Source organism: Cimex lectularius, unplaced genomic scaffold (genome assembly GCF_000648675.2).
Source record: "Cimex lectularius strain Harlan isolate CLEC.00 unplaced genomic scaffold, Clec_2.1 scaffold194, whole genome shotgun sequence".
Lineage (NCBI taxonomy): Eukaryota > Metazoa > Arthropoda > Insecta > Hemiptera > Cimicidae > Cimex > Cimex lectularius.
This window is the reverse complement of record NW_019392734.1, coordinates 1-9,705: the sequence shown is the minus strand read 5'-3', so window position 1 is coordinate 9,705 and position 9,705 is coordinate 1. Positions and strand designations below refer to the sequence as shown.

Below are 9,705 nucleotides of genomic sequence, written 5' to 3'. Positions count from 1 at the left end.
ATTTTTGATCTCGGTTAATTTGGTTTATATTAAAATAAGAATATTGTAATTAATATAACGACCAAATTATATATACAGTTTTTTTTAACTTTTAGGAGGGTTCGCAACAGCAGAGGTCATATAAACCCTCAAGGTGCCGGTGGTTTGAAAAAAGCCCATATGGAAGTATGTCGGGTTCGAACCCGGGAACTGCATTCGAACCCGGGACCTTTACCTTACAGTGATGAGCGCCGTGTCAACACCTGAACCATTGTGGCCACCGACGCCCCCGTATATATACATAGTTTGAAATAAAAATATGAGTGTCCGGTTCTTTTGTCTTCGACTGTACTCGATGCGACCTGACGAAAATCTGAACAGTGGGAATCGCAGAGCGTAGCGTAAGGTTAGAGTGCCATAGCATCGGGCAGAAGTGCACAGGGGTAATACAATCTTATTGAAAAATCGACTTTGGAGTTGCGTCGGTAGCATCGGGTAGTGTCGCATGGCCTTGCATCGGGTAAGTGTGTTCCCGGCTTAAGGGCTGAAATGTACAAGCAATACTACTTCGTATGTTAAAACAGAAAAATCCTTGTGCACAGTAGCCGTAAGATCCTGCGATATAAGGACCACACACCTCCTTGAAATAGTCTTAAAGCTTGGCTCAACTATTCCGATTATTCAGACTATTCATCTACAACAGAGGACTATCAGTCTGGCACTAGGGCTTCCTTTGGAAACCAAAGAACAACCGCCCTCAAGCATACTGAGATCATATCTAACGGACCAATGTTGTTCAGTACGAAGTAGGGCGGATTTTCCTCAGTGAAGCATATATTACCCATCTATTTTTTAATATACACTGCACTCCTTCCTACAAGTGTTAACATTTTAAAACATATTCTGATGATACAGCGATCCTTACAAGTAATTCAGACCATATACACTAAACATATACAACAACACCTGAATTAATTAACAGTACTGTTCACAAAATGGAGAATGAAAATAAATCTAAATCGTCATAGACTCTCTTTCTTCGCAATTGCTCTTCATGGGCCCGGAACCCCAACAGAAGCCTCGCAGGTTCTCGTAGGTGCCTGCTACTACTCAAGGGTTATTCCAACACCCACTCGGAAGCTTGTAGAGTTCGGTAACTTGAGGATTTGTTAATCAGTTCAATAACGATCGATGGTTGCCCTTGGTGAGCGACAGGGACCCAAGAATTTCACAAGGTCACCCCTGCAGGTGCCTGCTACTTTCCCAGAGCCAACCGTCGCCCTCAGAGCCAAGAGACAGTACTCCACCGCCAAGCCATGACTACATTGGAGAATTAACAGGAGAGCGGTATATACCCTCTCCTTTGCTTACTGATCTCGGCGTTCGACCACAACCCTCAGGTCTTCGCAGGAAAGCCATTACGGCCAGCCGCTACTAACCCAAGGGCCGCAGAACGCCCACTCGAGAGCCAGTTACTCCCATGTGCAGGCCTCGGGCCCGCGCTGAAAGTACCTGACTTAATTAACAGTACACAAACAACAGTTCACAAAATAGAGAATGAAAATAAATCTAAAGAAAACGCGCGTGAGTAAATGTAATCCCATTGCCCACCGCCTTCCTTTTTCGTTATCTTAGACTTTTCGCGGATAAACGACTGACTTTGAATCCCCATACAAGACTGAAAAGAAAAAAACAAACCGACGTTATAAATGATTAAAAAAACTACTCGATTCACGACCAAAATTACTTCCAACACCTGACCTCTCTGGGCGTACGGTTGTGAAGTGCTGGGCTCAATCAAGGATTCCAATTTACAACGGCCTTCACATCCCGTTTGTACAAGACCTCATCAAAACACGCTATGAAAAATACCAATAGTCACTAAGCATCCACAATAATCTGCTAGTACGACAATGATCACTTACAGACGATTGAAGCGAAAGTGATCGAGAACTTCTCAGCGAGTCACTAATTACAAGAGACGACACAATCGGCATATATAGAAAATATTTATTTAATCCAATGTTTGTAGTTGTATTAATTAATAAATTTAATAAAAAACTAAAAAAACTATAATTAACATTTGTTTCGTTATTAACAATTGAAATAGTGAAATTATCTCACCTCTCTACTACTTTTATCCGCCACCACTTGGCATGACAAAATGATCCAAATTTAATTGATCCCCTTTCTATACTACTCCAAATCTTTTCGTTCCCTAAAAGTATTTTTATCCCAAATAACATAGAATTTACGCTAAGTAGTTCACAAAACTTTTAAGTAAAGTTGACTAGAAAGTTTTTTTTTAAATTTGAATGTTCTAGCAGGGTTGTATAACGCAAAAAGTAGGATTTACATGCGTAAATTTTTTCCTCATAGGAAATACGATCTAAAAGAGGTATTTACGGTAAATCTAAAACCGAAAATAGGAATGAACGGCGCAAACCCACCCTACGATCGGTCTGAACTTCCTATTTCTACTTCGTTTAAAAAATCAAAGTGTACGTTGACGGTCATAAGTGGTGCGATAATCCGCATGTGGTCAAAATTTGCATAATTGGACAAACCCAGAAAGTATATAATGAAATCAATTAAAAAACCTATTTACTAGGACATAGAATTTGGTGAAATGTGAACACATTAAAGACACATTAGTACAACAATTGAATTTATACAAAAGGTCTAAACATTAAAATTCCAAAGAACAATCGGGTTTTTGACCTTATTAAGTTTTGCCCCAGAGTGCAGAAACACTAAGCTATACGGTCAAAGTTGTTAGACAAAACTTCGAAAAAGCACATCTTTTTATTGTTTTAATTTGACTGACCGTAAGTTGAATATTTCATGAACTTCCAACTAGTTTATTTCTGAATCCAACCTTGAAAACTTTGAAATCTTTTAGAATATTATACAACCGTATATTTTAAGTATAATGTGGTTGTGTATATTGTCTATCCATTCAGTAATTTTATTAGGAACAAGTCTTGTAAAGGGGACCGCAGTTGCCGGGGTCAGCGTGATAGAACTCCCGGTCCTGGGTTCGATTCTCACGTCGCCCTTGGTCTTTTTTTCACGCTACCCTTCCCACCAATTACATATGTATGATGAAACAATACGTACCTACGCTAAAAAAAGTAAATAAACAATTTACTCATTCGATTTTTTTATGTTAGAGGCGACTTCCATGTTGCAAATATTTTAGTAAAGGCTTGCAACATTAATTCAAGAAAAAAAAAACACGTTTTATGTAAAATTAAACTTTCATTCTTCCCCAGATGCGTTATTATCTGTAGATTTAGCTTTAATTGTTTTATAAATAGTGAAAACTTTAGATCGAAAGGGTTGGAGACGTTGTATAATGTAACGTTTAGCGGTTTCCCACAATTCTATATCCTATTTCCAAATCGGTTGTAGTAGCGTTTGTAAATTGTAAGTGTGAGTGGAGGGCTTATCTGCAATTACCCCGAGGAGGAATATCGAGTACTTTGGGGGAGTGTGAATGTAATTTATTAGCGTGAGTGGAGGAGCTTATCCCCAATTACACCGAGGAGGAATATCGAGTATTTTGGGGTAGTGCGAATGTAATGTATTAAGAACTTTGTTTTAATCAAATTGTTCCTCCCATTACTGGCTAACAATTAACTCAAACACGGTAACTCAGCCCTTTTTCATTTCCATTACAGAAAGTTCACCACTACTACGAGCCAATCCGCACCTGTTTTTCGCAGGCTTACCCCCAATTACCACGAGGAAGAATATCAAGTACTCTGGGGAAGTATGAATACTTATTAGCGTGAATGGAAAGGCTTATTCTCAATTTTCCTGAAAAATAAAAAGTACTCTGGGGTAGTCTGAACGTACGAATGTTATTTATGAGTGTAAATGGATCCTAGATCGAAAATAATTGGGCACTTGCCTGAGCATTTTTGCATATGGTACTAGAATTTAAAAAAAATAATTTAAACTTTTTTAAAATATGTTTACTGCCTTTATTAGGCGTGTTTTTTTTTTTTAATTGTAGTCTTTAGGTTTTTATAGATCAGTCGATTTATTCTCTTGAGTAGGATAAGAAAATAATAATCGGGTTAAGGTTAGTTAACATAAATATATACAAACCGCAAGACACTTACAATAAAGTAGGTCAAAAAGAATTTTCGAATAAATAATTCGGATTCGTTTTAAAGTCCTTAAATACGAATTTTCATAACGATAAAATATAAGGGACAGGAGATCGCCAAGACTGGAACAAAAAAACCCAAACTTATCCACAAAATTCACCGGCAGAGAAACTCCGACACAAGCATCCACAGTGCGACAGAAATCACGTAGAGCCAGCACTAAAAGTGTATAGCCAAAACGCGTCGTACAGACCATTCCAGCGAGAATAGGCAGTCTAAAATGAAAAAATGGACAATTTTGAGCTGGATTTGCCAGGGAAATTTTCTTTCTCCGAATTTGGGTTTTCCACGTAAAAGTTTTAAAATACTCTGGAGTTTATCCAAATTCAACGTTATAACAACTTATAGTCCGTCAAATTAAAACCATGAAAAATGCTTTTTCGAAGATTTGCTAACGCCTTTCACCGTGTAGCTTACTGTTTCTGCACCATGGAAAAAAACTGAATAAGGTCAAAAACCCAATTATTCTTTATTGAAATTTTAATGTTTAGACCTTTTGTATAAATTCATTACAATTTCATTAATTTCGTGGTCCGCTTGACCAATTAACACATTACAATTAATTAAGGTTTTTAGTTGAGATGAAAAAAAGTCAATGGCACGAGCGGGATTCGAACCCACGATCTTCGGCTAGATACGCCGCTGCTCTACCACCTAAGCTATCGTGACCTCGATCCACTCGGACATCAACTCCCCATCTCAACCCCACCTTATGAGTTTTCCCTCCTTTTTGCCATTTTTCAATTAATGAATTTAATGAATTAAAATGAAGTACACTTCACTAAAGCTCTCCGTGGCCATTTCATTTGTCGCCGAAAATCTAATCCGATTACACGACATTTGAAAAATGGCAAAAGGAGGGAAAACTCATAAGGTGGGGATGAGATGGGAGTTGGTGTCCGAGTAGATCGAGGTCACGAGAGCTCAAGTGGTAGAGTAGCGGCGTATCTAGCCGAAGGTCGTGTGTTCGAATCCTGCTCGTGCCATTGACTTTTTATCTCAACTAAAAACCTTAATTAATTGTAATGTTATAACAACTGTTTTGGGGGGCGTCGCTGGCCGCAACGGTTTAGGCGTTGACACGGCGCTCACCACTGTAAGGTAAAGGTCCTCTGTTCGAAATCGACATACTTACAAATGTTTTTTTTTCCAAAAACATCGGCACTCCGAGGGTTCATATAACCTATGCTGTTGCGAACCCTCGTAACAAAAAAAAAGATAAAAAAGCAACTGTTGGAAAGCCGAATATATCTTGTTTCATCGTATGCCAAGCATATATTAAATTACATAATTGAAAGTTTTATTTTATTTCTCCGGTTCTAATTTATTTACATACACCAAATTTGTGCCCTTAGCTGTAGTTCCCCGTATAAAGTTTCCTGTAGATCAGTGCAATCGTTTCAAAATTATCATTTTTGAAATTGTCGAAAAAAGCGAAAGACGAACATTTTTCTGATTTTTTACCTGAAACTAATAAAAACTAAAATCATCGATTTTTGGTACTGTAGAAATTGAAATAGAAACATAAGAAAAACTGACTTTAATAAACCTATAATTTTAATAAAAGATCAAACCTTCAACTTTGAAAATGTCATAAACTAATGTATTTACTTGATCAAACGTTTGATGCCAGGGTGCCTTGAGTGCCCGTGGTTATCTTTCACATTTACATTTAAATATCTTGTATCTTATTTGACATATCGGGATTGTTTTGATCTCATTTTAAAGCTGTTAGAAGATTCTATCTAATTAATCAATTACATTATGTAAGATTTGCGTCAAAACATCGTCATCTATGTTAGAAAGGAAAAATAAAAATTACTGCAAATTCATTGATAGAAAACATTATGACAATAGTCTTAAATCTACATTTCTATTTTCTATACATAGAAAAATTGTTTTCCTTGCTTCGCTAGTTCGCTGACCGCCCTAATCGTTTATCTCGCAGCTCCAACATAACCTTAGGGTACGTTTATGTTGCGTTGCGGCCACCGATACCCCCTTTAAAGCGTTATATACATTCTCGGCTTATACATTTGTTTTCAGATTTAGAAATTGCGGCCACTGTTTGTCTAAACCGTTTGATAAGTATTGATGCATCCATAAAACCTGCTTGTTATATCCATAATTTTTTGTATTCAAAATATTTATTTTCCCATTTTGGTGCCTGCACTGAATGCTTGTTAACTTCAACTTTTGTAAATTTTATTCTTGACTATAACTATTCGTAACATAAATCTTAATTTCTATCTGCAAACAAGTATTTGTCATTCGAGTCATCTATTAGAAAAACTGACTTGTTTTATGTAGATCTGAAGATGTTATAATATGTTTTTTATTATCGTTTTATTCATCCGATGATCATTTACCTGATCCTCACTCTTAATAAGCATGTTTAACAGTTATTTAATTTTAGATTATCTTTAATCCTCATGGGCGTAGTTCCTTGCATTACCAAGAGAGAGCGCATAAATATGATCGGTGCTGAAGTATTTTAACTAGATCATCAGATTATTCGTGAGATGCGGTCTCTTGTGACGTAAGTTTTAGAAAAACATTTTCTTAATCGTGGCAACGTTTCGATCTTTATTGAGAACATCTTCAGGGCCTGGGATTTATAAATATTGTTTAAATTTTACAAATTCATGTAGGTTGTGACAAAATGAATGTAAACAATACTAGAAATTTTAGATTAAACAAATTGAATTTATACAATGCTAAAAAAATTTAGATTAAAAAAATGTATAAATGTATAAATCCCAGGCCCTGAAGATGTTCTCTATAACGATCTAAATGTTGGCACGACAAAGAAAATGTTTTTCTAAAACCTACGTCACACCAGATCGCGTCTCAAGATCTCTGAATAATTATTCACTAACAGTAATTATGTACTAACCACTACACATATATCATCAGATTTGATTTAGTTGTAATAATCTAATTGCACGCATAACAGTAAAAGGAAGAAATGAAAAATTGAAAATTTTACTTTAAAGAAATTATAATAGGTTCAGGAAAGGTTTTATCATCTGAGCTCTGACAAATTTAGAATATAAATTACCAATTTATTTTTATTACGTTAAAAAAAACCCAGCAGTCTTGTGTAAAGTTGCATTTTTGAACTTCTAAGATTTTTTTTACATATTTTTTTTCCAATCGCATATATTTTCAGTGATAAATAGGTAGATAATATAGATAGATGGATGGATAGATAGAGAGGGAGTGAGCGAGAGAGGCAAAAAGGGAGAAAGAATGAGGGAGGGAAAAATACATAAAAAAAACAAGAAATAGAGTGAGGGGGAAAGAGAAGACATGAAAGACAAAGAAACAGAAAGAGGGAGAGTGAGAAGAGAAAAATAGAGAAAGAAAGACAGAAGAAGAAAAAAAAAAGAGAGAGCGAGATATATTGGTGTATAGACAGACAGGTGGAGGAAGAAGGTAGATAAATTGAAAATGAGAGGAGAGAGAATAAATGAGAGAGAGAGGAAGCGAGGGAGAGAGAGCGAGAAGAGGGAGAGAGAAACAAGAAATAAAGAGGGGGAAAAGAGAAAAAATGAATGAAAAAGTGAGAGAAAATAAGGCCAGAGTTAGGGATGGTTAAGGCCCGTATTGAACGTCGTCTTTTGTGTTTTTCCATCGGCAGATCGCCACTCGAAGACACCGCTCACCGTCCATACGCCATTTACGAATTCTCCTTTTTCCCTTCGTTTCGATCCATTATGAAGTTCATACCTGAAAGCCATTTCAAAATATTAAAAACAACAATTGAGACGTGTGACAGCTCAATGTCGTTTACACATTTATTTTTCTGGCATTAACCTTTTGACATCTCATAACATATTTGAGTACATTTTCCTTCATAATCATTTTGTCCTATTTTTTTATTATTGCTCTACTAGATTATAAGGACGAAATGTCAAAAGATTGCACAAATGGCGATGTGCTTGCGAAAAATAAGTTGTAATATGTTTTTGTTTTCCTCGTGTTTCCTTAGCATGTGACAGTAACGAGCCGAATCTCTTGGTGAATCCGGTTTTGGAAGTCCTGCTTATGAATATGAAATACAATTCATTTAACAGATGCATTTAAAGAGAAGTTAAAATTCCGTAAAAATATGTCACAAACATGTTTTGGCAGGAGGGCATTGTGGCCGTACTTGGGACATGATATACTTTAGTTTGGACCTAAGAAAGCAAGCATCGCATTATGTTGTTTATACAGGATGTAAATGCAATCAGGAAGCCTATTTGAAGGGAGTTAACCCTTTCAGGCCCAAAAAACTTTACTGTAGAAACTTACGAAAAATCGTAGCCATCGACGCCTCTGTTTTCCTTGTGATAGTACACAAATCCCGATCCTGCGTTTTCCCGTCTGTTGTCTACATATCCGCCTGGAGGAGCCGAATGAGCTTCACTTGGAATAATTGCAATCAAGGCTAAAGCCTGAAAAAAGAAGATTAATACTCTTTCCTTTACTATCCTTTTCCGATCTTGCTTTGTTTTCTCAAATTTCGTTGTTAACCAGGTCAGAAAAGAGGATAAACATCAATAAAAGTTTTTTTTTTCAGTTTCATTTTAATTGGTTAAACACTATTGATTGAGCTATCCCAGACCAAGGCCAAAAGAACAAACAAGATGAATCCCAAAAAGAAGTTTGACAAATACAAATTTTATGTGCGATTGGCAACTGTTACATGACGGTTTCCAGGGAGGGCAACTGTACACGCCTAAGAAGCCATGGTATCAAGGGTTTAAGGGTTCGAGGCGTTTTTTTCTCCACGATGGTTCGAATACGTACAAATCACGGGTTATGAGGCGCGCATAGATTCAGAATAGTAGTGAGAGACCGCCCAAATTGCGCGACTTGTGATCAACCAGAAGACCTCAATCTCTTGATTATGGAATGCCCGGAACACGAGGAGAGGAAAAAAATTTTCCTGGAGAGGATCTATTCCTTGCAGTGTGTAGCAAAACCATTCAGTTTGGAGTCCCTAATTTCAGAAGGTAGAGACGTCGTTTACATGCTTCTATATCAATTCACTGAGGGGGGGTAAAATAAATATTTGAACAGTCAACTCTCCGGGGGCGGGGTCTAGGGGACCTCAGTGCTTTGAGGCCATGTATGAATGACTTCTTACTCCGGAAAATTTTTATCCTTTTTGACTTTTGAGTCAAGTAATTGTTTCTGACTTTTGTGTTGTGTTGTCTGGGTGTTGGGTGACGGGTGCGGGGTGGGGGGCTGCTCGTACTTTCTGGGCGATGTTTACCCCCGAGCGTAGGGAGACGTAGACTTTTCTAAATAGATTTTTGGGTAAATGGTTTTTATGGTTTTTATCTACGTCTTCCAGGTGCCTTCGCAATTATATATAATTTAGGGAAAAAAAAAAAAAAGGAAGCATTGCAGCTCATACCGCTGCGTGGTCGTGGTCTGTCGCTGTCCGGGACGCGGCGGCTTCTCCTCGTCGGTTTCCCCCGCTTAATAGCCATCACGGATTGACGGCATGGCTGATGTGTGGTTGCACAAGGCCACAAAACAAATAAATAAATAA

At 37.2% G+C, this 9,705-nt stretch overlaps 1 long non-coding RNA gene across 1 annotated transcript; it reads right to left on the bottom strand.

The window, feature by feature from the left end:
- Positions 1-7,142: 7,142 nt before the first annotated feature.
- On the bottom strand, positions 7,143-9,682 carry LOC112126122. The gene is made up of 2 exons (XR_002910314.1): positions 8,457-9,682; positions 7,143-7,889 (listed from the first exon to the last, which is right to left on the bottom strand). It is a non-coding gene; the product is annotated as an uncharacterized LOC112126122 (long non-coding RNA).
- Positions 9,683-9,705: the final 23 nt, after the last annotated feature.